Source organism: Hordeum vulgare, chromosome 2H (genome assembly GCF_904849725.1).
Source record: "Hordeum vulgare subsp. vulgare chromosome 2H, MorexV3_pseudomolecules_assembly, whole genome shotgun sequence".
NCBI lineage: Eukaryota > Viridiplantae > Streptophyta > Magnoliopsida > Poales > Poaceae > Hordeum > Hordeum vulgare.
The window spans coordinates 252,800,633-252,828,587 of record NC_058519.1 but is presented as its reverse complement, the minus strand read 5'-3'; positions in this window follow the sequence as shown (position 1 = coordinate 252,828,587).

Here is a 27,955-nt window from a genome sequence, read left to right as displayed (position 1 = left end):
ATCCAGCTCATCGAAACGAGGGGAAAACAAACGAGCCCGAGTCCCTCCATAGTTCCCCGATCCTTTTCACAAGCAAAATAAATAGGGATACAGTCCCCACAGCAGGATCTTGCTACTAGCAAAATACGTGCCTTGGAGGCACAATTTTGCTCTTACAATACCATGGGCAACTGTGCGGGTCGAATACATGGGACCATGAATTCGGCTAAACAGAACTATGGTCATTACACGTCTTCGGACAAATTCAGGTACCATAAACGACCTACTCCCCGTCAACATATACACACCTCAGCGAATTTTCAAGACCGTCCAACTCAAAGGTCCGCACGCCAACTATCCCCCCCTATAAAGGAGCACTTCCTGAAGAGCAAAGGCGCAGACGTGCAGCAGGGCACCGTAAAGGACATCAAGCCATCCAAAAGAGACCCTTTGTAAACCTTTCCTCTGTAAATTTATTTTTAATATCATAATAGTTGCTTGGGCAGTTCGTATAGTATAGATAGAAACCACGAGTTATTTGGAACTAAAGAACACTCTTTACTGTTTAATGGCAATCGTTCATGTTGAATAGCCTTTTTACTTCTTTGTTCCCTTTTCTGATCATTTAAACACTACCAAAAGGCTGTTGGATACACATGTTAGATGTGAATGGCTAATCGACCGGGGGCTTGGTTATTACGCTCGCCCTAAGCATCATTCTGATACTTTCTTCTATTACATGTGTATGGTGTCTTGGATATTGTGTTATATGCATCGATTTCAAATTATGCCTTGGGTTAATAGTTGGGTTACCTTTCTGCTGTGCTTACCCCATTATGTTCTGCTAGTTCGGCAAAAATGGTAAAGGGAGAACCGCTGCAATTATACTTCTAGCTCGCCTATGTCACATCCCTGATCCCTATTAGGTTTAGTAAGATATGCTCATGTTTTCTTTCAATGCATCCAAGGAAATGAAATGAAAACCCAAAAGCAAAGAAAGAAAACCAAAGCAAAACCCTAGCAAACCCCTCATTCAAAAGCATTTCAAAATTGATGTCAAATCAATCAACCCAAAATGGCCTTAAGAAAAGTTAACCTTTTCTGATAAATGTTGAAAACAAAATATCAGAGATGAAACTTATTTTCAAACTATCTTTGACATTCTAAATTTAAGTTAAAAGCTACTCAAATAAATTATATATTTGATTTCAAATATTTTAAAGTTTCCAAAAATCATGAAAACTTTATGAAGGTTGGAAATATTCCAACTAACACTCTGGTATGTTTCAAACTATTTTATGGATAGTTTGGAGCCAAAAATAAAACAAAACAAATGTCAGAAAGAATAAACAGAAAACAGAAAAGAAGGAAAATGGGAAGAAGCTTACCTGTCGCTCACGTGAAGCTCAGCCCACCTTAGCATGTCGTCTTCCTCCTCCCAGTCGGAGCAGGAGGTGGCCGCCGCGTTCCCCGGCACGCCGACGCAGCTGCGTGCCTGCCTGGCTGCCGCGTCACGCTGGCGCGAACGGGGATAAGCTCCCCGAGGCCTACCCGTGCTCATCCCCTGCTCATTCCCCCTTGTTCTCTCTCTCTCTCTCTCGGCCACCATGACCGAAGCTTCAGCTCGAGCTCGCCATCGCTCCCGCCCCTCTCCCTCTCACCTGAGCCGTGCAATAGCTTCACCGTGATCCCCTGAAGCTCTCCAGCTAGTCGCTCGATGCCAAGAAGCTCTGAAACGCCGTGAAGCCATCGTCTTCTTCCTCGGGTCACCGGAGCTCTCCCCCGTCGTTGTCCCTCCTCAGGCCATCCCCCCGCCCACTCTCGACGCCTATGCACACCCCGTGAGCTCAGGGTCCTTTCCCCTAAGTTTTCCCCCTCGACCCCTTCCTCTAGACCCCGATTCCACCGGAGCCCGACGAGATCCTCCGAGGGACCTCGTCGCCGGTAGCTCTCCGGTGATCGGCTGGCCATTCTGAGGCCACCAATATATCAGTGCGTCGCGTAGATGCTATAGGAGCCCAGCCCCATGCGTGATGCCCTATGTTTCGATGACCCCGATGATGCCCGAGGCTCGGCCGCCGACAAGCTCGTCGCCGGCGTCATCTCCGGCCATCTTAGCCTCGGGTATTTGCAGAAATGGAACTGCAGCTATCCGCTGGTTTGTTTGGTGCCCTCCTCCTTGCATTTGGTCGTAGGCTCACCGCCGGCGAGATCGACCTCGCCGCCGGTGGATCAGACCCCCTGAGCCTATGATAGGTGGGGCCAGCCCCTGGCTAATTAAGTTTAGTAAAAAAAATAACTTATTTAATTAACTTAAACAGACACTAACAAGTGGGTCCTACTCTGTTAATTAACTAATTAAGATAAATCTAAATTAAAACTGGCCAGAGTCACTAACTAGTGGGTCCCACTGGTCAGGTTTGACTTTCAACGGCAAGTTGGACCTGCTGATGTCATGCTGATGCAATAAAAGCTTTTTTATTTAAAAATAATTCCAGGATAAGTTCAAAACTTTGGAAATTCATAGAAAATTGAATATAACTCCAAATTTGACAAATAATATATGTAAATGGATCATAAAAATTCAAGGAATCCAATGGTGCTATTTTCATGCCTGAAAAACAATGTTATGAAACAACATCAGGTCAAATCAATCAAAAGAATTTGATAAATTATAATTCAAATGATATTTGAATTATGATTTCAAATCAAGATCACCCCAAAGGGTTCTGCTAGTCATCTCAAACCATGCTACATTGCATTTCATGCATCATTTTGTTGCATATGTTTGATATTGATTGATTGTTATTATTCCGGTATGCTCTGCCCCTCCAGATACGTCTGATTATATGACTGACGGATATCACCCCTCTGCTGAGCAACCAGGCAAGCAACCATTTTGATCATCCCGATAAATCCCATGTTCTCGCTCCTGCTCTTATTTATTGCATTAGGTCAAAATGCTTTCACTGCTTTTATCACGTTAGTTGAACCCACTTCCTTTGCATGACCTGTCCTTGTCACAGTAAATAGCTGAACCTTGCAACCTAGCATACCTGGTAGATGCTTGAGCCATGATGTCCCATATCCTGCTATGCATACTATGCTTAGTGTTGTGTATGGTTCGTCATCTGGTGATGAACAGAATTGTGAGAATGTGTTCAGTAAGTAAAGGTGGTGTGTTGAACCTGATTTGGTAAAGGTACCGGTGAAAGGCTATGTAGGAGTACATGGCGGGTTGTTTCATTGGAACCGTCCTTAGGAACTGAGTTCCGTGTATGTAATCCAAGACAAGATACTACCACATGCTGGGCCCTGAAATATGACTGTGCTCGACTTATTAACCGCTTAGTACTCGGTCTAGGAGTTGCAAGTAGTTTCTGGTGTTTTGTAGTCATGCTGGAGACCGTGCGTAACGCTCACCTTAGAGGTGGGCTATGATGCGGTAGGCAGTGGCACGGTGTACCAAGTGGCACCCGGATGGTGGGCTTGGGAAACCTGCGCACATCATTTGGGGCCGTGGAGGAAACCTTGGCCGAAACTCCATGCGGGTTACCCTCAGATAGGCGATAGACCTGGACTAAGTATTAGCGTGGTTAACGGTCATGGCCGACTCCCTCGCTGGGCTTCCGCTTGAAGGTTGCCGAGGTGCATGAAGTGCAGATGGCGATAAGTGGCGAGAGAGTGTGTGAAGAAGTACACCCCTGAAGGGTTATGATCTATTCGAATAGTCGCGTCCGCGGATATGGACTACTTGGAAACATATGTTGTTCATAGACAACTATAATGGCTACTCTTAAAATTATTAAGATAAGTGTGAGTGTCGTGGACGACATTTCCATAGGGAGACGGAATGATTCCATGATAGAGTATTGTTGTGGTGTTAGTGGACTCGTGTGCGAGAAACATCATTGTCAAAACTATTTAAAAAATGCAATATGTCTAGCCAAGAGTCAAATGTTGGCTTTCCGCATGAAACCCCACAACTCCTTGATGATACATTGCATGAGTAGAGAGATGTCCCAAAGTCTTGTTGTGTACTTTTGTACTCATGTTTGCTTAATAATTGTTGCAGAGGTTGTTAATGACCCTAATGGAGGGTTCTACCTAGACATCGACGACGACGAGTAGTTGGTATCCCAGCTATGATCTGGCCCTAGGATGGGTCTGTAGATAGTCCGACCATGTGCCTTTATCTTTCCATCTGTCTGTACTCAGATAGTTTTAAATCTTCTGCTGGCTTGTAAGAATTGTGTGTATGGCTTGTGATGATGGGTCGTAAGACCCCTACCTTGTAATATTATGTGTGAGGCTCTTCCGAGCCTTTTAAATGAAGTTTGTATGTTTATGGTTATGTTGTGATACCATTGATGTATCTATACATATCGGTATGCCATGCGTACGTGTGTTGTACTTGATATGTATGGGGTTCTAATACCTAGTCGTATGCCTTAGTAGCACTCCTTACGGGGAAATGCCCCTTTGTGATTCCATCGAGCCATGGTAGTTCGCTACTGCTCCGAACACATTGGTTGACCGGCATGTGTCCTTTTTCGCTGTTGTGTCGGTCCCTTTGGGAAATGTCACGCGTTATAATGGAGTCCTTGTAGCTTGCTATGACTCGTCTACATTCGCTGATGACCGACACCTGCTTTGCTGGGTCATGTATGCCTGTCCCTATACGGAACTGCCACTTTAGTTTATGACTAGACATGTCGATCCGGGTTCTTTGACATTGGATTGCTAGCGACACAATCGCATACACGAGTCAAAAGACGCAAACGGTCCCGGCTAAGGTAAGGTTGCAGCCGTGGGGATAACCGTGCATGAGACCGCAAAGAGATGCGATGTGTTACAGGCTGGATTCCTATGTCTTAGGATCAGGGTCCCGACAGCCTAGTTAAGTACCTCATCAGAAAAAAGCCAAAAATTGACAGTCATAATAAGCAAGAACTGGTCTATGATCCGATGACACGTATTAAACTAAGAACCGTTGAAGGTTCACCATGTTATGGGGAGGGTTTGAAGTTATACAAATGAAGTGATAATGGTTTTCTACACCTTAGTTTAACCGAGCATCACAAACTACAAGGGGACTCTTAACTAGTCCCCGTAGTCAAGATGCTATGGTTAAGTGAAATAATTAAAGCCAGATAGTATGATTGCTTTGTTTCCTTCCGCACTACTGCCCCGGGGCACCAAGATGTTGGCTAAGGGTAACAGTGCAGAAGCTGAAAACACCCCTAATATCATCCACTAGGGGGGCAGAAGCCAACGACTAGAAACTTTCAAGTTAAACTAGCTGCGCAGGAGTCAAAATTAAACAAATTAAGTCATGGTATACTATGCAAAGCAACATAGCGTTGTATTTTTCAAGGGTTCCACCATTCATACATGGTATTATTTTCATTCTTTGATTACATCCTTGGAACACCGGGCTTCTATTGCCCGAGCACCCTCCATGATGTTGGAAAAATATCGCGCGGGGCGCCTACACTCCTTTCCATGCGGTAGAGGTGCGCTAGCCATCTCGGTAGGCATCACTTTCGGCTAGTGCATCATGGTCCTTTGAAGGCCATTAAAGCTCCATGTGTGCAGACAGAGCGCTTCACGATGTCAATATATAAGCCATAGCCTGACGCAGAGATCCATCATTGCTGGCTCTTCCATCCGATGCAGTTCCATCAGCTATTTCAGCTGATCGGAGATAAGGAGAGGTTGCTACGGGGCTTGGAATTGCACCCAAAACAACCTTTTCTCAGTATACCCCTATTCGGATGCATAATGCTTTGAGGTGTCGACCACACTCTTTGAGAGGTCCGCAAACATGCTAGGAGAATGCCATAATTGGGTAAGCAATGCAAACTTTTTCTGCCAAAAACACAACATGGTAAGTATCTCTTACGATCAGCAATTTGTTTGATTCAATGGATCTCCTTCTAATGGTTATGTGCTTCTTTCCGTGCATCGTGAAGCGCTACGGTTGTAGTGGACAACTCGGAAGATGTTTCCTTATTTTTCAGCTGAATGACCTCACATTTAGTGATGGCATCCTTGAGCTCTTGTTGTACCTTAGTAACGTTGGCCTCATGCTTGTCACGGACAGACCTCACTGTCAACAGTTCGGCAGCCGCCTTCTATTCGGTAGCCTATTGTCATGCTTTTTCAACTTGGCCTTGAGATTATCTACCTCAGCGCCAGCAGCTAAAGTTGTCATGCAAAAATATTGCATTTAAGGATACAAAAATAAGAATACCCCACTTTGATGAGAAAATTAATGTCAAATAGTCCAGTTTGGATTTATCTTGTGCATCATCAAACAGAGCTTGTTAATAAGGTCGAGCTCTTCCTCGGAGCTCTTAAGCTTTTGATTCATTTCGGCCAACTCCATGGAGTTGGGGGTTGCTTCCGCAGACGAGACTCATGGAATTGCGTGTCAAACACCTAAGTTACATATTTTTTTAAATCATCTCCTAGGTTATTTTTATCATCCTAATAGAGTCTTGGGAGCTACGGCTCATTTAAAAAATAAATTTTTATAAGGGTGTGTTTTCTGCACTACTTTGACCCCGGCATGAGTTTTTCAAACTCACATAGTGTGGGGACCCCAACTTACGAGTTGAGTTTGCCGAATGATCGTGCTCAGTGTTCCCAGAGATCAATGCTCACCGAACACACAAATACTGAATATTATGAGTCCTACATCCATACAACCATTTGATACAAATAATGACCATTGCGGTCATGTCTTGTATATTTATAGGGCCTTGAAGGCGAGCACACCAAACTGGACCAATAGCGGAAATATTGGTCGAAAGCTTGAACCCATGCCATTAGCCTTAACCTACAAGCATTCTGTGTGGGAAGCGTCCTAGCTCGCAGGAACGTCACCAAGTTACTCTTCACCATATCCTGATCTCTCATACCTGGTAAATGAAATAACCAGTGGCAAGACAATGAGTACTTTGAATGTACTCCCAAACAGCCCATGAAATGGATAGTGAAGTTGATACGACAATAAGTAATATGCAGCCTTTGTGGAAAGAAGGTTTTGATTGTAAATAAACATGATCAATTGCTTGAATGGACATGCATCATAAGCTATATGGTATTCAGAAGAACAGGTGACAAATACCAACATATCTGCTGAGCGTTGAACACCACAGGTTCACCCTATATGCTAAGTCACCGAACTTGTCATGTCGTCTTTCTCAGATAATACCTTTAAACACACACACACACACACACACATGGTTTACGCGAAAACAACTGGACGTAGTTTAAGCGGGATAACCCAACTGTCCTTGACCGTGGACATGGCTATTCAAATAGTTTTACACTCTGTAGAGGTTGTACGCTGTACCCACGAGATCCGAGAAACTTTCGTGTCATCCATGACTCGCGGTATATTTCATACCCGAGGTAAGTACCCGATAAATGCATTTCCCCTGACGACACTAGACAAAGAGTGCACTCAATTGATACCCAGCCCACATGATGTACGTCTTACGACCACCGACTCTAGACCGTATCATCCATGCGGGGACCAACGGTGTGCCCGGAATAGTTAAAAACGACATAGTTGACATACCTGGTACGACCCCGTCACAAGAGTGACCACATATCACTCCCTCCACTAGCAATGTCGCCTCTTTGCTAGAACCGACCAAAGTAGTAAACAAAGCCCTCTCCCATAAAGGGGTATCGTGGTCATACAAGTAAGGTTGGGATGGTTGACACATCATAAATATAATCCCATTTCGGAAACCACTCACACAAAATATTTCCGTTGCACCTCTTCTCTCACAAGTGGTCACCTAACTCAACATGATCACCCTCGGGCATTAGTGGCACCCGACGGGGTTTTCATAAAGCCTTTGATATCAACTTTGTGTTACCACCATCATGCACATGCTCTTTCCATGCGTAGCACTACTGTCTACTTGTCAATATATTATCAACGCTACCCTCATAGATGGTAGGGTCATGCTTAATGCAAGTGCTCCCGAGGAGCTATCAGAAAACACCATGCTGGGGTGCATCGATTAATCTTAGACATGGTAACCAATGTGCTCCAGAGGAGCTATCACGTAACTATATGCATCAGAGTAGAGTAACCAATGTGTCATGCATAGAAGTATTTCTTAGACATGGTCAAAGGGCTGCTTGCCTTGCTCAGATAGCTCCTCGGGGTCTTCGAGGTCTTCCGGTCCAACTCTGACTACTCCGTCTACTCCGTCAACTATTATCGAAAACAAACATAGTAAGCCACACATCAAGCAGAAACAAGGTGCTATATAAATAGGAGTTTTATTTTTCTAGGACCTCTGTGGTCATACGAAAAATACCTGAAGATTTCTATAGGAGATTTGGACCATCGTGGATATTTGAATAGATGAAAGGAGGAAAAGGTTATCCTTAAAGAAGCCTATAGAAATAACTTTGCTAAAAAATGAGTGGAGGCACTCAATAAACAGAGCATGAATTTAGAAACATTTAGGAAGTTATTTCACTTGATTTGGAGTTGGTATGAATATCCTTGGGATTTTATAACACAGAATAAATAGCAAAAAGGAGCTACTTATTCAAGGCAACATAAGCATGCCATATAAAAATATTGACTAATGCTTCAAAAATAGGGCATGATATTAGGAGACTCTCAAAATTGGAATCACTCCATTTGGAGTTGGTTTGAACCGCATATGATTTTTGCAAGGTGGGGCTAAATATATTCAAATCTGCATTTGAATATTAATACCACAAAAAGTTGCTCTCTAAAAATGTGCCATGCACATATGTGGACATATCTTGAATTTACGGTCCTGTAGAAATTTGAATCATCAGATTTGGACTTCAAATGAATTTTTGATGGATTTACAAAGTTTCTGAAAATGAAAAGAGGATTCACCAGGGGGTTATAGTGCGCTCAGGGCGCAAGACAAGCTGATGGGCTGGCCCTACGACTCCAGTCGCACGCAACCGGCTACGCTGAAAGCGTATTCTTCAGCATTCAGCTCCGCGTGAGGGAGACGCCCGCCAGCCAGGGGGGCCGGCCGGTGTGTGTCTTACATGCGGGGCCCTCCTGGCAGGCCCTGCTCCTTACTCCAGCTCGATATGAGAGCAAGCAGGGGAGGCAGGGCTAGCCGGTAATGGGGCTGGCTTAGGCGGATCCAGCCACTCCCCGGTGGCGCTCCGGCCACCAAAGGCTTTGGGGGGTGGTTCCCGCACCAAACCAGGGGGTCAGCTCCGCATGGGAGCTCCTGGGTCGAGGAGGCCTTCGGCCATGCATGAGGCCGATGTCGGAAAACATAGTGGAGGCGCTATGGCTGTCGCGAGGAGGAAGGAAGGCGCGGGGGCAGCTTCATGGTGGTGTAGGGCCACTCTAGAAGAGGTGGGGGAGAGAGAGGAGAGGCCGACCGCCTGAATTTGAGCCGACGCCGAGGCGGCGCCATGGCGTCCAAGGGAAGAAGAGAAGGGCGTGGGAGCTCCAATGGGGGTCCTGGAGGTTGCTAGGAGGGAGGAGGGAGTGAGGGAGAGCCAGAGAGGGCTCGGGGTGAGGAGATAAGAGAGGGTGACACGGAGAGCTCGGGAGCTCTCCGGTGCTCTCTAGCATGGGGGAGCGCGCATCACAGAAGGAGCTTGGAGGCAAGATTGTGTAGGTAAGGGGTTGGATTGGTCAAGGCAGACCCCATGACGCACTGAGACGAGCTGGGACAGCCAGACACGACCTGGAAGATGAAGACAAGCACACCAAGGTGGTGGTCCCCACCCCACTTAGTGTCCTGGGCCACCCCTTGGCCAGGCCAAGGAGTCAAGCATGCAAGGCAAGCGTGCTATGAAGCAGTGGTGGAGTTTGGACCCCAAGTGGATCAGTTTAGACTAGGGTTTGACTGCCATTAAGTTTGCAACAGCAAACTTAAGGTTGGAAATGAGGGCACTTACTTAAGAGATGATGGGTTGAAACAATGTCTAGCAGTCTTAGGCCTGGAAGGACTACAACCCTGCCAATTTTCAGCTCACGGGAAGGAGTTTAGATAGTAGTTGAAGTCAAAGCCAAATGTCAGCCAGAAATCAACTTTCCGTTGTGGTTCTCATTTGCCCCACATGACCATGACATATCTTGGTTTCAAATGATGCATTAGCTTGCTAGAGATGCCCTAGAAGGATGTGGGAGCTTTGGCTTAAGAAGAAATATAGCAAGAGGGGTAAATCAGTGATGCCAAGGTAGAAATTGAGAGGTAGATACATGAAGTCATCCTCCAATAATTGACCAATGGCCATGGAAAGGTTACTGGAGGTAAAAAGTATCTAGGGAAGGCTGTTGTAAAAATTTAAGCTCAAGGGAAATAGTTGAAGTGGCCAAAGCACCAAGTTTGGGGAATGCACATAAGGTGTTTGATGGAGGTTAGGGCTACGAGATGGATTCCAATTGATATGCAACTTAACAAGATCACGTAATAGATGAAAATAAGCTTGGACACCAAATTTGGGATTTGGTGAAGATGGTTTCCATTCTAGACTTGAAAAACCAATGAAATGGGCAGAAATGACTTTCTTCCTACAAAACCATGCAAATAAATTCCCACGAATCCTTAACTTGGTATGGGGGCATTATTTGACCATTAAAGCATGCCCAAAATGTTTGGTATCAATTAGGGAAACATTATAATGTAAAGTTTCCCAAGGTCAAAAGCAACACACACGGTTTTGAGGGCCTTGGGACAAGTTCTTCTATTCTCCTTGATGCACTACTTGGTGTGGATGCATTATTGGAGTATCAGAACATGTACACCAAGTTTGAGCACAATTGGAGACACTTGGCAGTGTAGAGTTGCTCAAGTTTGGATCTGGACACAAAGGGTTTTAGAATAATTAAGTGAACCAAATCAACTTGGATTGAGATGAAACTTGGCAAGATCATCACATATATCATATGTGACATGCTAGAATTTACACAAATTTATGGAAGATATTCCTTGTAGAAATATTCCAAAAGCTTGAAATAGGCAGGAAGGGTTTTTGAAGTGTTTTGCCCAATATTTTTAACATGACCATGTGTTGAAACTCATATATATATATCATATATGTGGAATATATATGTCCACTAGGCTTCCCTAAATTTTCTCAAATATTTTGAAAACAATAAAAATAACTTTCCTTCATAAAGGAGCATTTGTGGGTTATTAGAAGGGTATTTAAATAAAATAGTTAAATAACTATTAAAATAATAAAATTGTGGTTTTGGAAATATATTATGATAATGGATTTTAAATAAAATAATTTGTGCAAAATAAATTCCCTAATTTGAGGACTTGTAGTACAAATCCCAACTCAGGGGTTCTTGAAAGCTTAAATCAAGGAAATGCTTTTTGGTGAAAATAATATTTGGTAAAAATAGTTTATGGTCCTATTCACATGGCATGATCATGAGGCATGAGTTTTGGGCTAAGGAGGTGAGTCTGGAGAGTAACAGGAATATTCGATTCCAACACAAGCAATAGGCAAGCAAGCAACCATCACATCGAGCATCAGGAGAGTTAAACACAAGGGGTTACACAACTTACCCCTTAAGAAAATATCATCCTCGATATTTCTAGGCTAGGCGTAGGGGAGATATTTAATTTTAAGTTGGAGGTAGTCTTCACGTCCCCATGTTGCTATTATGGGTCTTGAGGTGCTTGATGATACAGCTTTGAATGCTCTGCTCGTCCTTGCTCTACTATGAGCGGGGTTTTGGCAGTAAGTTAGGCTTGACTGAGGGTCAAGGGCTTGGTGCACTAAGTTCTCTCAAGTGTTTGACTTGCATGTGTATCCCAAGGTTGGTATACGTGGCAAGGTAAAATTTATTGGTTGAGTCTCGCCCATGAGTCTATGCTCAGAGACTCAGTGTTCATGATAGGTTCCTCCACCTAGCAAGGTTCGTGAGGTTTCCCGGATGAGCTGGCTACCAAAGAATATAGACTAGTCATGCACTCCCATGGTATGTGGCTCGACAAGTGCACGAGTCACATTTAACAAGTTTTCACCATGATCGTATTAGGACTCTCGTGCTTGGTTTGGACGAATAATCGGCTCTCTGATTTCTCTCACTGTCCAAAGGTTTCATCGGCTTGAATCGTTGAGGCTTCTGGACATCGTTGATGTAGCTGACGCAGGATCGGTGGTTGTCCTCTATTTATTCGTCTTCATCGTCGTGGTTTTACTAACCACTGCGGTTCTTCACCTTGTCTTGGGTAGGACAGACTTCCTCTGCCTTGAGGTTGCTTCGAGAAATCCATCCTCTTGAGTTAACACCTTATTTTCGAGAGGCATAGTGATCGGTGTTCCTGGGGATCGTCCAAACAGGACTAAGGTGCCCTTCTTCCTGTTGGGTGAATAAGTATGTGATCCCTGAAGATAACACCATACTTCCCCCAAGCGTAACATAAGCGTAGTGCTCATGAGACAGGTGAGGAGAGCGGGGACTTGCTATGGGTGGTCACTGGCCTGGGGGTTTGTGGTTCAACATGATGTGGTCCTTCATGCCCATGTTTGTCATAGGCATGATGGGTTGCGGTCAGGGCGGAATACTGGCCATATTCCAACGAGTTAGAGTCGTTTTCTATGGTCATAATCCGACCATCTTTTGGTTTGGTGAAGCTTTGCGTTTTCAAGGAACTTAGGGTGTGAGTGAACATCTATCATCTTATCCTTAAGCACATTACTTAGATGCCAATAGCCTAACCTCTATCCTTGGACGGTATCACCCTATAACATCGAAAGTACCAACTCCCACAAGTTAACTCCTTAATATTGATGCTAGTCAACTCCGAGGTCTGAGGGACGACCTTAACCTAATCTCATAGGTATACTATAACTAAGTTACACATGCATCCCTATGGGAAAAATGCTCGGAAGGGCATACAAACTTCTAAGCTTGAATTAAGACACCACAAATCCAAGTACTCAGCTAGATAATCCAATGGGCAGGGTACTGCCTTCCTATATTAAGGAAACACGTAGTATACCACTCTGGGGTCTTGTTTCCTTCCTATGAATCTGATCAAGTGGTCAATCAACCCAATCGATCATCAGTAGACCCAACACTCCTACAAATCCAATATTGATGGGGTTCTACATGATCACTTAATATCCTCATGATTCACATATTACTGCAAGGATTACGTCATACTATATCTACCAACATCCAATATCATGGCCAATCTAATCTTCAAAGCCATGCTTATACAGGTTCGTAAGTTATTTCTACAACTCTGATTACTTCTACTCGTTATCCACAGAGAAACATGGTATCATGATCGAGATCATCATGCTAAATCCAATTTACTTCGAACCATGTGGCCTCATACATCATTGATACTCCGTTAAGGTTACCTATTTAAACCCGAAACTCAAGTCCAATTAGAACTTTTACTTGTTACTCTAAGTCATTATGGTAAAATCATCAAACCATGTCAACTACTTGATAAAGTTAATTATACCACCAAGATTTTTGGCTCATGATGAAAATTTTCCTACTGAATCCAAACTTACTCCTGGCACATGTAGGTTATGCTACTTTATTAACTTGTTCCACTAACTTCACCTACCTTTATAAGGGCCTTACGACCTAGCAAGATAGTCTAGCTATATCCTCAAGATACATACCATCACCACAATATGTATTGCCGAGAAATCGTATATCTCGAAACGATCCTTCCTATGGCATCGGGGTTTTGGTGCTACCTTAAGATTGAAGGATACTTGTTCACCGTGACCACTTGTTCCATAAAGAACCCGGTGCTAAACAGGAGTTTATCGGAGCTCAACGGTGCTTTGGCATATCCGTGTTTTAGACACGTGACCAGATTTTTTGAGCTGGAAAAGGCTTGTGGAGGTTAGGTTGGGCCAGGGAGGGATCTCCATTCTCGAGGAAAAGCATAACCTCAATAGGTTGCACCTGTTTGAGTATGGTGTAGCTAGCGTCTTCAGTGTCAGTCGCCTATCGAAGTGGATCCTTGGTGCACCTTGTCTTGCTGGCCCCCAGTTGTCGAGAAAGGTGGGGGAGAGGAAGTAACATAGAGGGAAGTACATAAGAGGTGCTATGGTGCAGGTGAAATCAAACAAGTGTTGCAAGGTCAACTCAGACATGACGATAAGACATGTGATAGAATCGCGTCTTGTTGCCTAGAGAAAAAGCACGACTTATATCAAGCGCAAACAAACAAAAACAAGCAACACACAACATGGTCCCATCCGAACCATTTCACGGAGTCGACTTCGTGTAGGGGATTCACAACTCATCCTACCCTTGGGTTCTCGAACTTGACAGACGTGCTTGCTTCGTGCTCCGGAGAGGAGTCCGCTAAGTCTTCTGGACCTTCTCATGGTGTTGCCACGTCTGTTGTTGTTGCTTGCCGAAATGACTCCGGTTGAGTTGAAAGAATTCTTGATGACTTCTCGTGTGATGAGATGTCGACGAAGGTGGTTCTTCATGGCTGTCGTTCATAGGGTATTCTATGACTTTGCAGTCTTATCATTATCTTCTTTCCTTCTGAGGCTTCATGAGTTGCAAGTGGACAACTTTTATGCAATGACATCAGCAAGGCATGATAGAGTTCCGACATGTTAGTCACACTAATCACGATATCGACACCTAGAGCGAGGGATGAAGAGAAACGTTTTCCTGCTCACTAAGGTGAGGCAGACCAAATTGCGAGGTACTCATCCACCGGTGGTGGTCGACACAACCTTGATGTTGACATGGTTGCTCTATTAGCAATGCAGATCATGGTCTTGCACATATTCCGTCCTCATTATCGCACGTGAAGGTGGCATCACTCCAGAACAGTGTTGAGGGTGTCGCCATCTTCTCAGTCTTGATGTCCTTGTCCCTCATGGAGGTACTTCTGTTGGCGTCGTTTGGTCGTAGTGTTGACATCCTTGTCTTCCAAGTACGTGGGTGATTGGTCGGAAAGGTTGCTTCCTTCCAAGTTACCCACGAGGATTTTGGTAATCACGTGGTCAGGCATAAGGGTTCTAGCGGCCATTTGCAAGTTTTGAAGAATAAGACGCGGAGTGTCAAGAGAATAAGAGTGGAAGTGCTAAGGAAAAAACCTTACTTCCTTTGAAAGTTTAGGAGAGGTGAGAAAGATATAGGTTTGTAAGTACGTTTGAAGGGTCTGGAAATCAGTTTTGTCCTAACTAACGTCCATGCTAACTAAGGGCTTCCTACAATCGGGATGGCTTTGATACCAGCTCTGTGGGGACCCTGACTTACGAGTCGAGATGGCGGAATGATCGTGATCGGAATAAATATTAAGAGTCTTACATCCATACAACCATTTGATACAAATAATGCCCATTGCGGTCAAGTCTTACATATTTATAGGGACTTGAAGGCGAGCACACCAAACTGGACCAATAATGGAAATATTGGTCGAAAGCATGAACCCATGCCATAAGCCTTAACCTAAAGGCTTTCTGACTAGGAAGCGTCCTAGCTCGAAGGAATGTCACCAAGTTACTCTTCACCATATCCTGATCTCTCATACCTGGTCAATGAAATAATCAGTGGCGAGCCGATGAGTACTTTGAATGTACTCGCAAACAGCCCATGATATGGATAGTGCAGTTGATATGATAATAAGTAATATGCAACCTTTGTGGAAAGCAGGTTTTGATTGTAAATAAACATGATTAATTGCATGAATGGACATGCATCATAAGATAGATGGTATTCAGAAGAACAGGTCACAGATACCAACATATCTGCTGAGGGTTGAACACCACAGGTTCACCCAATATGCCAAGCCACCGAACTTTTCATATCGTCTTTCTCGGAAAACACCTTTAAATACATAGACACACACACACACAGACACACATGGTTTATGCAGAAACAACTAGACGTAGTTTAAGCAGGATTACCCAACTTTCATGTACCGTGGACATGGCTATTCGAATAGTTTTACACTCTGGAGAGGTTGTACGCTGTACCCACGAGATCCGGGAAACTTCCGTGTCATCCACGACTTGCGGTATATATCATACCCGAGGTAAGTACCCGATCAATGCATTTCCTCTGACGACACTAGACAAAGAGTCCACTCGATTGGTACTCAGCCCACATGATGTACATCTTACGAGCATTGACTCTAGACTGTATCATCCATGCGGGGACCAATAGTGTGCCCGGAACACGTAAAAACGGCATAGTCGACCTACCTGGTTGTGGCACCCCAGCTCAGAGGAAACCGGAACGCCCCGTATTCCAGCCCAAGGACATGTATTTTGGAATAAGGAACTGTTGGCACACAACAAATCAACTCTTTATTACTATGGAAAAGAATTACAAGGATACATGGATTACATCTCCTTGGCGATACTACACCTAGCTACGGTAATTCCTACACTGGCAGCGGAACAACGACCGAAGTGATGAACTCCACTCCGTAGGGACTCTTGCTGGAACGCGCATCCTAGCTCGCAACTCATTATCCTCGACAAGCAAGCAATCAAGGCATGACCTGCAAACTAGCATGACAAGCCATGTGAGTACTTTCAATGTACTCGCAAGCTCCCAACAAACATTATCATTAAGGCAAGACAACATCATAGCAATCAAGATTAAGTAAAGATTAATCATTGCTAATGGATAGTTGAAAATAACTATACCACGCTACTTTCACCGTACTCGGGTGATACCAACTCTTGTGATCTTACCAAGAACCTTTAACGAGTACCCTCAAAACGGATACCCAGACTTATCCTCAGCACGATGCCCAACTGTTATCATACTCAGACGAGTTCTTCCATCATTACTATCATAGTTACGGTCGACTACCTACTAAGGTGTGGTAAGGCTGTCCAATACCGTGGACGCGACTATTCGAATAGATTTGACACTCCGCAGAGGTTGCACACTTCACCCACACTCTGGAGCACTGACCTCGCGATCCCATTTGGGTGGACTAGTGTTGCTCCAACGAAACCTGCCTGATCTGTGACTCTTTCATCGTACCCCCGGCATTCATCCTCACCCGGAGTCCTGCCCTGGGTGTCCCTGTGTCCTCTTGACAACTGCCACCATGGTGGCCAAACAAAACTGTCCCAACCGGGGACGGGCCCAAAACAACTCAACTGGGCTCACAGGGTTATCACCGCCTACCGGGCCAAGGTAGTACGCGTGCATAAGCCTCCCTCTTTGGGCACCGGTAAAAGAGCACACAATCATACCAAGTCAAGGCCGTCCCATATCGGCAAATGTGGTTGCACTGATGAGCCCGGATAGGTGACTCTGATCAACCAACTAGATTATCTTATCCTGAATAATATTTTGGTTGGAGCTGACACTTTGAAGTCATAGCAATCCGATATTTAATAAGCTCGAGGCACTACTGTTGATCCATGTTTACAAAGTAATCATAGACAGTAATCTCCACAGTATAGTGTGAAGTAGTGGGTAAATATATTAGTTCCTAATAGTCTTGTACTGAACATGGTAGTCATCTATTCGACTGTTGCATACTCAAACTCTAGACTATAAACAAATGTACTTGTGATTAAAATAGTTAACTGAGCTGTGACGCCCTCGATTTAATCGTATGCAAATCATACACGCAAATGCGTACTATCAAACTCAAGGACTCACGAGAAGATATCACAACACAACTCTAGACACAAATAAAACAATACAAGCTTCATATTACAAGCTAGGGGCCTCGAGGGCTAGAATACAGAAGCTCGATAAATACATGAGTCAGCGAAAGCAAAAATATTTGAGTAAAAACATAAAACATTTGGTGCCGTAGAGAAGGCTAGCACAAAAGTTACAATGACCGAACAAGGCGAGGCCTCCTGCCTAGGAATATCCTAACTACTCGTGGTCTTCAGCGGCCTCGACGTAGTAGTAGGCACCGCCGGGGTAGCAGTCGTCGTTGGCGGGAGCCTCCATCTCCTTGGCTCCATCATCTGGTCGTAGCAACGGATCAAGGGGACAAAGGGCAAGGAAAGCAACGGTGAGTACTCATCCAATGTACTCGCAAGTCTTACATCAGAACTATGCTCAGTATGCATCAGTATCAAAGAAGGGGTTATATGTGGACTGACTGCAGCAATGTGAGAAATAGAGAGAGAAGGCCTAGTCCTATCGAAGACTAGCATCTTCAGGGTCTTGCATCAATAGACGAGACTCGAAAAGGTGTAACACAATTACTAGTCATATTGTTGCAGCAATATTAAAGTGAGGTCACGCCAAGAGATCCTCCCTCGACTCCCTTCGAGGAAGCGATCCCGGGAAAACTAATTCCAGTTAAGTAACAATTGTAGTCGTATAAGACCAGGGCACAACTCCAAGTCGTCCTGTAATCGTGGACACGACTATTCGAATAGGTAAGTTCTTCCCTACAGGGGTGCACAACATATTCCCCGACGCACTCGATAACACTTTGGTCGGACATACTTTTCTAGGTCCTACCCGGCCTCGAAATATCGACACATCGCAGCCCCACCTAAGCTCAGCAGAGAGGTCAGCGCGCCGGTCTAACTCCTAAGCACAAAGGGGTCGTAGGCCCACTTACCCTCCGCGCTCCTACACGATGCGAGGGCGTCCAATGTTAGTGCGTAATAAGGCCTTCTGACCAACCCAGATCAAATACCCCAATCCATTATCATTTTAATTAGGCCATCGACACAATCTCGTGGGAATCCACCCGTCTAACAACTAATCACCAATGATCCCAGTAACATGGTCGAGTAACTGTGTGGTTGTAACATCAGGGGGACTCCGAGGTATCATCCTCGCTGGATTCCGAACGATGTATCCGTCAAGGTGGGCTTAAAGGAATCACCCTCGGGGGTCCCACACTTGAGGGGTTGCAAGATAGAGGCATCGTCGGGAATGGTGAAAGAGGAATCACCCTCGATAACCACGACCGACTAGATGTACTACAGAGATATCATCAGGAGTACTTAGCGAGGTGTCACCATCGGTACCCGATAGTATCTCTATAGCCTCGTACAACTAAGGGTGTGTATGTGTTGTGTCGGGTCTGGCTCGTCGATCAGGGATAGAGATTTGAAAACAAAGCGGGGCAACTGGACTACGTAGTCAGAAGAGATGACTGCTCCACCTATACTAAGCATATTTGAAGTACACTACTGAAAGTAGCACTTCATATGAAATAGGCTATGCATCTGATATAGGAGCTAACTACAACAGTAGCAAAATACTAATGCAAGCATGAGGGACAAAGACATAGGCGATATAGGAATGATCAAGGGGGGTTTGCTTGCCTTGCTGCTCTGCGGCAAAAGGCAGGTCGGCAGGGTCATAGATGTACCCGGCACGGGGTCTACCGGTAAGAAGAGGAGGAAGAAACAATAAATAATAGGAATGGTGCAACACGATGCATGACATGACAATATGCAAGCTAGGCATGAGCTAACGCAGGAACATCTGTCATAGACGGGTCGGAAGAATATCTGACGATATTTTCCGGGTCTCGGGCTACTACCGGTCAGATGGAAAATGATGGAAAAGTTCCACGTTTTATACCCTCGGGACACGTGATAGACGAATGGACCATGTATCCAGGTTCGTCTCGCTCTGATGATCAACTTTGATGTTGAAATTTTTTTGATCTGACTTACGGTTTATTTAATATTAATTTTTAAAGTTTTATTAATTATTTATTAATTAAAAATAGATTTAATTAAATGCTATTATGACTTCAGCATGATGTCATGGTGACATCAGCAGTTGACTGGTGAACAGACCAGTGGGGGAGCCACGTGTCATTCTCTATTAGGTTAATTATTTATCCTAATTAACAGATTATCTTATATATCTATTTAATTAATTAACTAACTAATTAATTAATATATCTATTTATTTACTTATTTATTTTATTAATAAAAATATATATATATATCTTTCTTTTTTCTTTTTTCTATCAACATGCATACATACCCAATACATACATACATACAAAATACATACGACATCTAATACATACATTTTCTTTTTTTATTTTCCAACACATCTCTCTGTTAACACTCTCACCTCTCTGCTCATCTCTCAACAAAGAGAAAAGGGACACCTCCATCTACACCTACACGATCCTAACGACGTCAGATCGGAACCGTGACCGTGCAAGGAAGAAGACGGTGGGAGGAGCCCGAAAAAGGGCTCACTGGCATTGACGGAAGGCCCAGTGAAGCCGGAGTTCTCACGGACGGGCGGAGGAGACGACGAGGACGAGCTCCTAGTGGTGGTGGTGGCCGTCTGTGGAGCTCTGGTGATGGGGCGGCGTGGCGGGGGGTCGCCATGGCCGGAGGTCGTGAGGGGACAACACTGTGGAGGCGGTGGTAGTGGTGGCCTTGTCGGCCGACGGTGGAAGTCAGTGCGGGGGGGGGGGGGGGCTTCGGTCCGGGGAGCCCGAGGGCGTGGAGGTGAGGTGGAGGCGCGGTGGGGAGGTGTGGTGGCCAGGGAGCACCGTGGGGAGAGGTGGAGGGAGCAGGGTCGCTTGAGGGAGAGTGCGATGTGTGGTTGACGAGGGGCGACGGGAACGGGGGTAGGTGGGGCGACGGGGAGGTCTAGGGGAGCGAGCGACGCCGGGGCCAGCTGGTGATGGTTAGAGGGGGAGCCGGTGAGATGGGTGAGACTTGGGAGAGGAACCGGTGGCGCCCGAGGGAGAGTGCCCTCGGTCGCCAGGGATGACGGGAACAGGAGTGTGACGAGGGTATGGGGAGCGACGTGGGGGATGGGGCTTACGAGGGGCTCCCTCCCCTCGTCAGATCTGGCGACGGGTGGGAGTGGCAGCGGTGCAGGTGGGAAGAGTGGAGCGTGGGAGGATCGCGTTAGGGTTTGCGTCTGGTGGGAGTGGGCCGGCCAGGCTGGGCCGAGTCTCAAGGGAGAGGGGGGTTGTTTCCTTTTTTTATATGTTATTATTTTACTTTGTTTTAACAGTTTATGTTTTATTTATGAATAGGCTATAATTCATTCCTAAAAATATCCAATTCGATTTCATAAATCATTAGGGAATATTTGTAACTCACCCAACATTTTGTTTTTGCATTTGAAAACTTTTCTCGTTTGACATTAAATTAAATATGATAATTTCTTTGATTTTTATTAAGTGACAAATTATATTAGATAAACTTGATGATGCGGGAGAATTAGTTTGTGATTACTATAGCTTAATTTTCCGGGGCGTCACATGAGCTATGGTATTGAAGTGCGATTAAGAAAATGAGAGTTATGGCTTGCATGGGATGAGGGAACCATCGGGAAGAAGGGCGAGAAGCTCGCGAAAGGAATTGCTGGAAACAGTTCTCTCTCAGAAGAGGGGCTGTTTACGGCAAGGGCAACATGGTCATTTTCACTATGTGATCACATGGTGGAAATGAGACCATCTTGTCACGCTCGACGAGACGAAGACGTGGGCTTTGGAATCACTGGAATCGGAGCTACAGGTAAAAAGATATGATGGTTTTGGAGTCAGGGACTATTCTGCAATAAAAAATATTCACAACGGGGTCCCTGGCAGCTAAGTTGGTCGCGCACTCAAGGAGAATACGCTTTCCCTTGACAAAAGCGTAAATGCTCCCAAAGCGTTTCCACTTAACTAACGTGGCAAGGCGGGGCCGGCCTCTAGGCCACTCACGCCTCGGGCCCGCGTTGACCTTTCCCTCATGTATCTCTTCCCCATTGGCTCCGGCCACCATTTGTTGTGCTCCGACTACCGTCGGGCTCATGCGACCGAGCTGCACCCGTTCCCCCATAGCATGAGCACGAAGGGTTGCAGAACGTCGATGACGTGACCCATGGCAGACGACGGCTCGGGCAACGACGACCTCAGTGCTCCGGTGACGGGGAGGGCAAGGGAATATGGGGGAGGGCTTCGCCGCGGATGGGTAACCCCACTAAAGAATATAGAGAGGAGTGAGGGGCTCGGGACCGTGCCAATTTAGGAGAGGCTCGGCGGCGGCCATGGCGACAATGGAGGGGCAGGAGAGGCTCCGCGGCTCGGGCAGGATGCTGGGAAGGGGGATGGGAGGGAGAGGAGGCTGCATGTCAGCTCGAGGTGTTCCGGGGTGGCCTATATATAGGCGCCCGACGACAAGTGGATGAGCTCGGCCGCCGTGGCGGCCTTAGCCACCTACTGGTGCTCCCCGGCGATGTGGCTGGCAACTTGCGGCCTTGGGAAGCCTCGAGGAGGGGAGGGGACAGCTCAAGCGAGCTCGAGAGAATGGAGGGGGAGAGGGCTCCAGGAGGAAGGGGACGACGACGCGGTGCTGCTAGACATGACTAGAGCTCGAGGGAGAGGAGGAATCGACAAAACCAAGGGTTCCATTGCTCAGAGCATGGTTATTGCATGCCAAAGGCATGGTCAACACGTGCACTAGCACTGAGAGGACAAGAGAGGGTCGCTCACCATGTCTAACAGATAGTCCATCCAAAGAGGGGTCCAACAGAGCTGATAGATCACCAAAAGGAGCTAAGTGTTGATGGGAGGCTTCATTGGAAGTTTCCTGCAGCAGGCTTGGTCCTTTTATCATGATCAACAGAGAGGAGATAAGAGAAAGTAATCATGTCTGGAGGTTTAGGGTAGGAAGGACTACAATACTGTGAAGTTTGAGATGAAGAGGACTAGGATTTAATATAGTTGCTTTGGTAATGGCTAATCTGGTCCAGAATAGAGATTTTGATGTGGCACTCACCTACTTGCTTGGATGGAGCTGAACCTTGGAGGAGATGGATATTTTAGGGTTATGAAGATGTTGTATAAATTTCATGCCATCTTGATAAGCCAAAGTGGCACTTCCTTCACACAGCATCCCATTGGACAGAAACTTAGGAGAATTACTGGGAATAAATGGTCTAGATAAAATGATCTAAATATTGGTTTAGAAAGGTTTTATACATAGGAGAATGTCCTGGTAAAATTTCAGAATTTATGGAGCAACATAAAATATAGTTGGTTCACAATCCAAAATAATGACCACAGACAAAGATTGGATTCTATGGTCACATGGTTGAAGGCGTGATGCTCAAATTTGGTGGAGAGGCATTATTCGAGCATATTGAGATGATGGCAAAGTTTCAACTCAGCTGAACACTCCTAGCTGGCACTTGCTTCACAAAGATTCTTTTGGATAAAAAACTTTGGAAATTTGCCAAGAAATATTTACTAGCTAAATTGAGTTGAATTTTGGCATGAGGCAATTATATGGCTAGTAAAGAGTGCCCACAAATTTTGAGAGAAATCAAGCAAATATAAAGGGTACTTGCTTCACAACTTGACAGATAGGGCAGAATCAGAAAAGGAATTTTGGGGAATATTTTTGAACATGGCAAGGAAATATTTTGTCATATTTGAGGAATATACGACCCAAGATATTTATGAGGATTCTTTGGGAATTTTTTGAGAGATAGAAATGGGGGTTTCTTCACAACTGAAGGCAACAGAGGTTATTCCTTTAAAAGTAAAAGGAATATTCCTAGGGAAAAGAATATTGAGATTGGCTCAAGATGAAAATGGCTAGGTCTTGGAATGGTTTGGGATTTGGCAAGCCACTAGGGAAAAGAAATACAGGATAATCCATTTAGGTTTCAAAGCTATCAAGCCACAAAAAGCAAAACCAGACCAAAATCGAAAGAAAAATAAATAGGCAAAATCCAGGGTGTTACACTGGTACGACCCCATCACAAGAATGACCACATATCACTCCCGCCACTAGTAATGTGGCCTCTTTGCTAGCATCGACCAAAGTAGTCAACAAAGCCCCGTCCCATAAAGGGGTATCGTGGTCCTATATGTAAGGTTGGTATGGTCGACACATCATAAATCTAATCCCATTTCCGAAACCACTCACAACAAATATTCCCGGTGCACCACTTCTCTCACAAGTGGTCACCTAACTCAACATCATCATGCTCGGGCATTAGTGGCACCCGACGGGGTTTTCGTAAAGCCTTTGATATCAACTTTGCATTACCATCATCCCGCACATGCTCTTTCTATGCGTAGAACTACTGTCTACTTGTAAATATATTATCAGCGTGACCCTCATATATGGTAGGGTCATGCTTATTGCAAGTGCCCCGGAGGAGCTATCGGAAACACCATGTTGGGGTGCACCGATTAATCTTGAGAGTAGAGTGACCAATGTGTCATGTATAGAAGTATTTCTTATACATGGTCAAAGTACTGCTTGCCTTGCTCACATAAGTCCTCGGGGTCTTCGAGGTCTTTCGGTCCAACTCCGAGTACTCCGTCTACTTCGTCAACTATCGTCGGAAACAAACATAGTAAGCCACACAACAAGTAGAAACAAAGATGCTATATAAATAGGAGTTTTATTTTTCTTGGACCTCTGTGGTCATTGGAAAAATACCTGAAGGTTGCTACAGGAGATTTGGACCATCGGAGATATTTGAATGGACGAAAGGAGGAATAGGTGATCCGTAAAGAAGCCTATAGAAATCATTTCGTTAAAAATGAGCGGAGGCACTCAATAAACAGAGCATGAATTTAGAAACATTTAGGAAGTTGTTTCACTGGATTTTGAGCTGGTATGAATATCCTAGGGATTTTATAACATGGAATAAATAGCAAAAGGGCGCTACTTATTCAAGGCAACAGAAGCATGCCAGATAAACATGTTGACTAACGCTTCAAAAATAGGGCCTGATATTAGGAGTCTCTGAAAACACTCCATTTGGGGTTGTTTTGAACCCCATAGGATTTTTGCAAGTTGGATCTAAATATATTCAAATTTGCATTTGAATATTAATACCACAGAAAGTTGCTCTCCAAAAATGTGCCAAGCACGTATGTGGATAGATCTTAAATTTAGGGACCTGTAGAAATTTGAATCATCAGATCCGGGCTTCAAATGAATTTTTGATGGATTTATGATGTTTCTAAAAAATGAAACGAGGCTTCACCACGGGCTGATAGTGCGCTCAGGGCGCAAGATAAGCAGATGGGCCGGCCGAACGGCTCCACCCGCGGGAAACCGGCTATGCCGAAAGCATATTCTTCAGCATGCGCCTCCGCAAGAGGGAGACTCCCACCAGCCACAGCGCGGTCACTTAAAATAGGGGGCCCGGCCGGTGTGTGGATTACAGGCGGGGCGCCCTGGCACACCCTTTTCCTTCCTCCAGCTCGATTTAAGAGCAAGAAGGGGAGGCAGGGCCGGCTGGTGCAGGGACTCGCTCAGGCGGATCCAGCCACTCCCCGGTGGCGCTCCGGCCTCCAAAGCCTCGGGGGGGGGGGGGGGCTCCCGTAGTTGACCAGGGGGTCAGCTCCACAGGGGAGCTCCTGGGCGAGGAGGCCTTCGGCCATGGCGGAGGCCAATGTCTGTAGACGCAGTGGGGGCGCTTTAGCCGCCGCGAGGTGGAAGGAAGGCATGAAGCAGCTTCGTGGTGGTGCTGGGCCACTCTGGAGGAGGTAGGCTATAGAGAGGAGAGGCTGGCCGCCTCAATTTGAGCCGAGGCCGACGCGGCGCCATGGAGGCCAGGGGAAGAAGAGGAGGGTGTGGGAGCTCCAATGGAGGTCCTGGAGGTTGCTAGGAGGGAGGAGGTACCGAGGGAGAGCAACAGAGTTCTCAGGGTGAGGAGATAAGAGAGGGGGTGATAGGGAGAGCTCGGTAGCTCTCGGGTGCTCTCTGGCATTGGGGAGCACGCGTCACAGAAGGAGCTTGGAGGCAAGGTGGTCTCGGGAATGGTTTGGACTGGTTAAGGGAGGGCGCACTCAGACGACTTGGGACAGCCGGACATGGCCTGGAAGATGAAGAAAAGGTGCAGAGCACCGTTCTTACACGCCAGGTTGGTGGTCACTACCCCACTTAGTGTCCCGGGCTACCCCTTGGCCAGGCCAAGGTGTCAGGCATGCAAGGCATCTGTGCCACCAAGAACTACTGGATATTGGACCCAAGTTTATTAGTGTAGAATGGGGTTTGACTGCCATTAAGTTTGCAGCAGCAAACATAAGGTTAAAGATGAGGGCACTTATTAGAGAAGTGATGGGGTGAAACCATGTATAGTAGTCTTAGGCATGGAAGGACTACAGTCTTCCCAACTTTCAGCTCAGTGGAAGGAGTTTAGCTAGAAGTTGAAGTTCAAAGCTATAGTTCAGCCAGAAATCAAGTTTCACATGTGCTTCTCATTTTTCCCACATGAGCATGCCATATCTTGTGTTGAAATCATCCGTTAGCATGCTAGAGATGCCCTGGAAGGATGTGGGGGCTTTGGCTTAAGCAGAAGTATAGCAAGAGGGGTAAAACGATGCTGCCAAGGTAGAAATTGAGAAGTAGATACATGGAGTCATCCTCCAATAATTGACCACTGGCCATAGAAAGGTTACTGGAGTTAAAAGGTAACTAGGGAAAGCTTTTGTCAAAATTTATGCTGAAGGGAAATAGATGAAGGGGCCAAAGCAGCAACTTTGGTGAATGCACACAAGGTGTTTGATGGAGGTTAGGGCTACCAAATGGATTCCTATTGATATGAGACTTAACAGGATCACATAATAGATGAAAATAAGCTTGGACACCAAATTTGGGATTTGGTGGAGAAGGTTTCCAATGTAGACTTGAATAACCCATCAAATCCACACCTTTGTGTGGGGGCATTATTTGAGCATTAAAGCATGCCCAAAAAGTTTGGGAACAATTATAGAAATTTTATAATTTAAAGTTTTCCAAGGTCAGAAATCAACACAGATTCTATTGAGGGCCTTCGGACAAGTTCTTCTATTCTCCTTGATGCACCACTTGGTCTGGATGCATTATTGGAGTATCACAACATGTACAACAAGTTTGACCACAATTGTAGACACTTGGCAATGTAGAGTTGCTCAAGTTTGGATCTGGACAGAAAGGGTTTTAGAATAATTAGGCGAACCAAATAAATTTGGATTGAGATGAAACTTGGCAAGATCATCTCATATATCATATGTGACATGCTATAATTTTACATGAATTTATGGAGGATATTTCTTATAGAAATATTCCAAAAGCTTGAAATAGGCACGAAGGGTTTTGCCCAATATTTTGAACATGACCATGTGTTGAAACTCATATATATGGAATATATATGTCCACTCAGTTCCCTAAATTTTCTCAAATATTTTGAAAACAATAAAAATAACTTTCCTTCATAAGGCACCATTTCTTGGTCTCACAAGTGTATTTAAATAAAATAGTAAAATAACTGTTTAAATAATAATATTGTGGTTTTGGGAATACATCTTGATAATGGATTTTAAATAAAATAACTTATGCAAAATAACTTCCTTAATTTGAGGAATTGTAGTACAAATCCGAACTCACGGGTTTTTGAAAGCTTAAATCAAGGAAGTGCTTTTTGGTGAAAGTAATATTTGGTGAAAATAGTTTATGGTCCTATTCACATGGCATGATCATTAGGTAGGAGCTTTGGGCTAAGGAGGTGAGTCTGGAGAGTAACAGGAACATTGGATTCAAACACAAGCAATAGGCAAGCAACCAACCATCACATCAAGCATCACAAGCAATGACAAAAAAATTAATTGGTCCTAATTTTGAAATAAAATTAATTAGTCACGAGAGTTAAACATCAGGTGTTACACATAGGGCTTCTGGATATAGGGATTTCTTATAAACCCATAAAATAAAATTACTTTGTAAAAAAGAGATTGTGAATTACCTTGAAGCCTGTCAGCAGGCCGTCGAAAGCCTCTTCCAATCCCTTAACAATGGATCGAATTTTTCGTAGAACCGCACTAAATAGAGTCTGGTGTTAAACTCATCCATCACTTAGTGAGGTTTTCCATAGATGAGTTGGAGTCTAAATTTGTTTTTGTAGACTACTAGTTGAGACTACGGGTTTTCGATAGCCACAAGCTGCATGGAAAACCTCAACCATGGAAAACCCGTAGTCTCCTCGGAATCCCGTTGGAAAACCTCAACCTCAATATAGCCCAAAGTATCCTTTGAATCCCGTGCA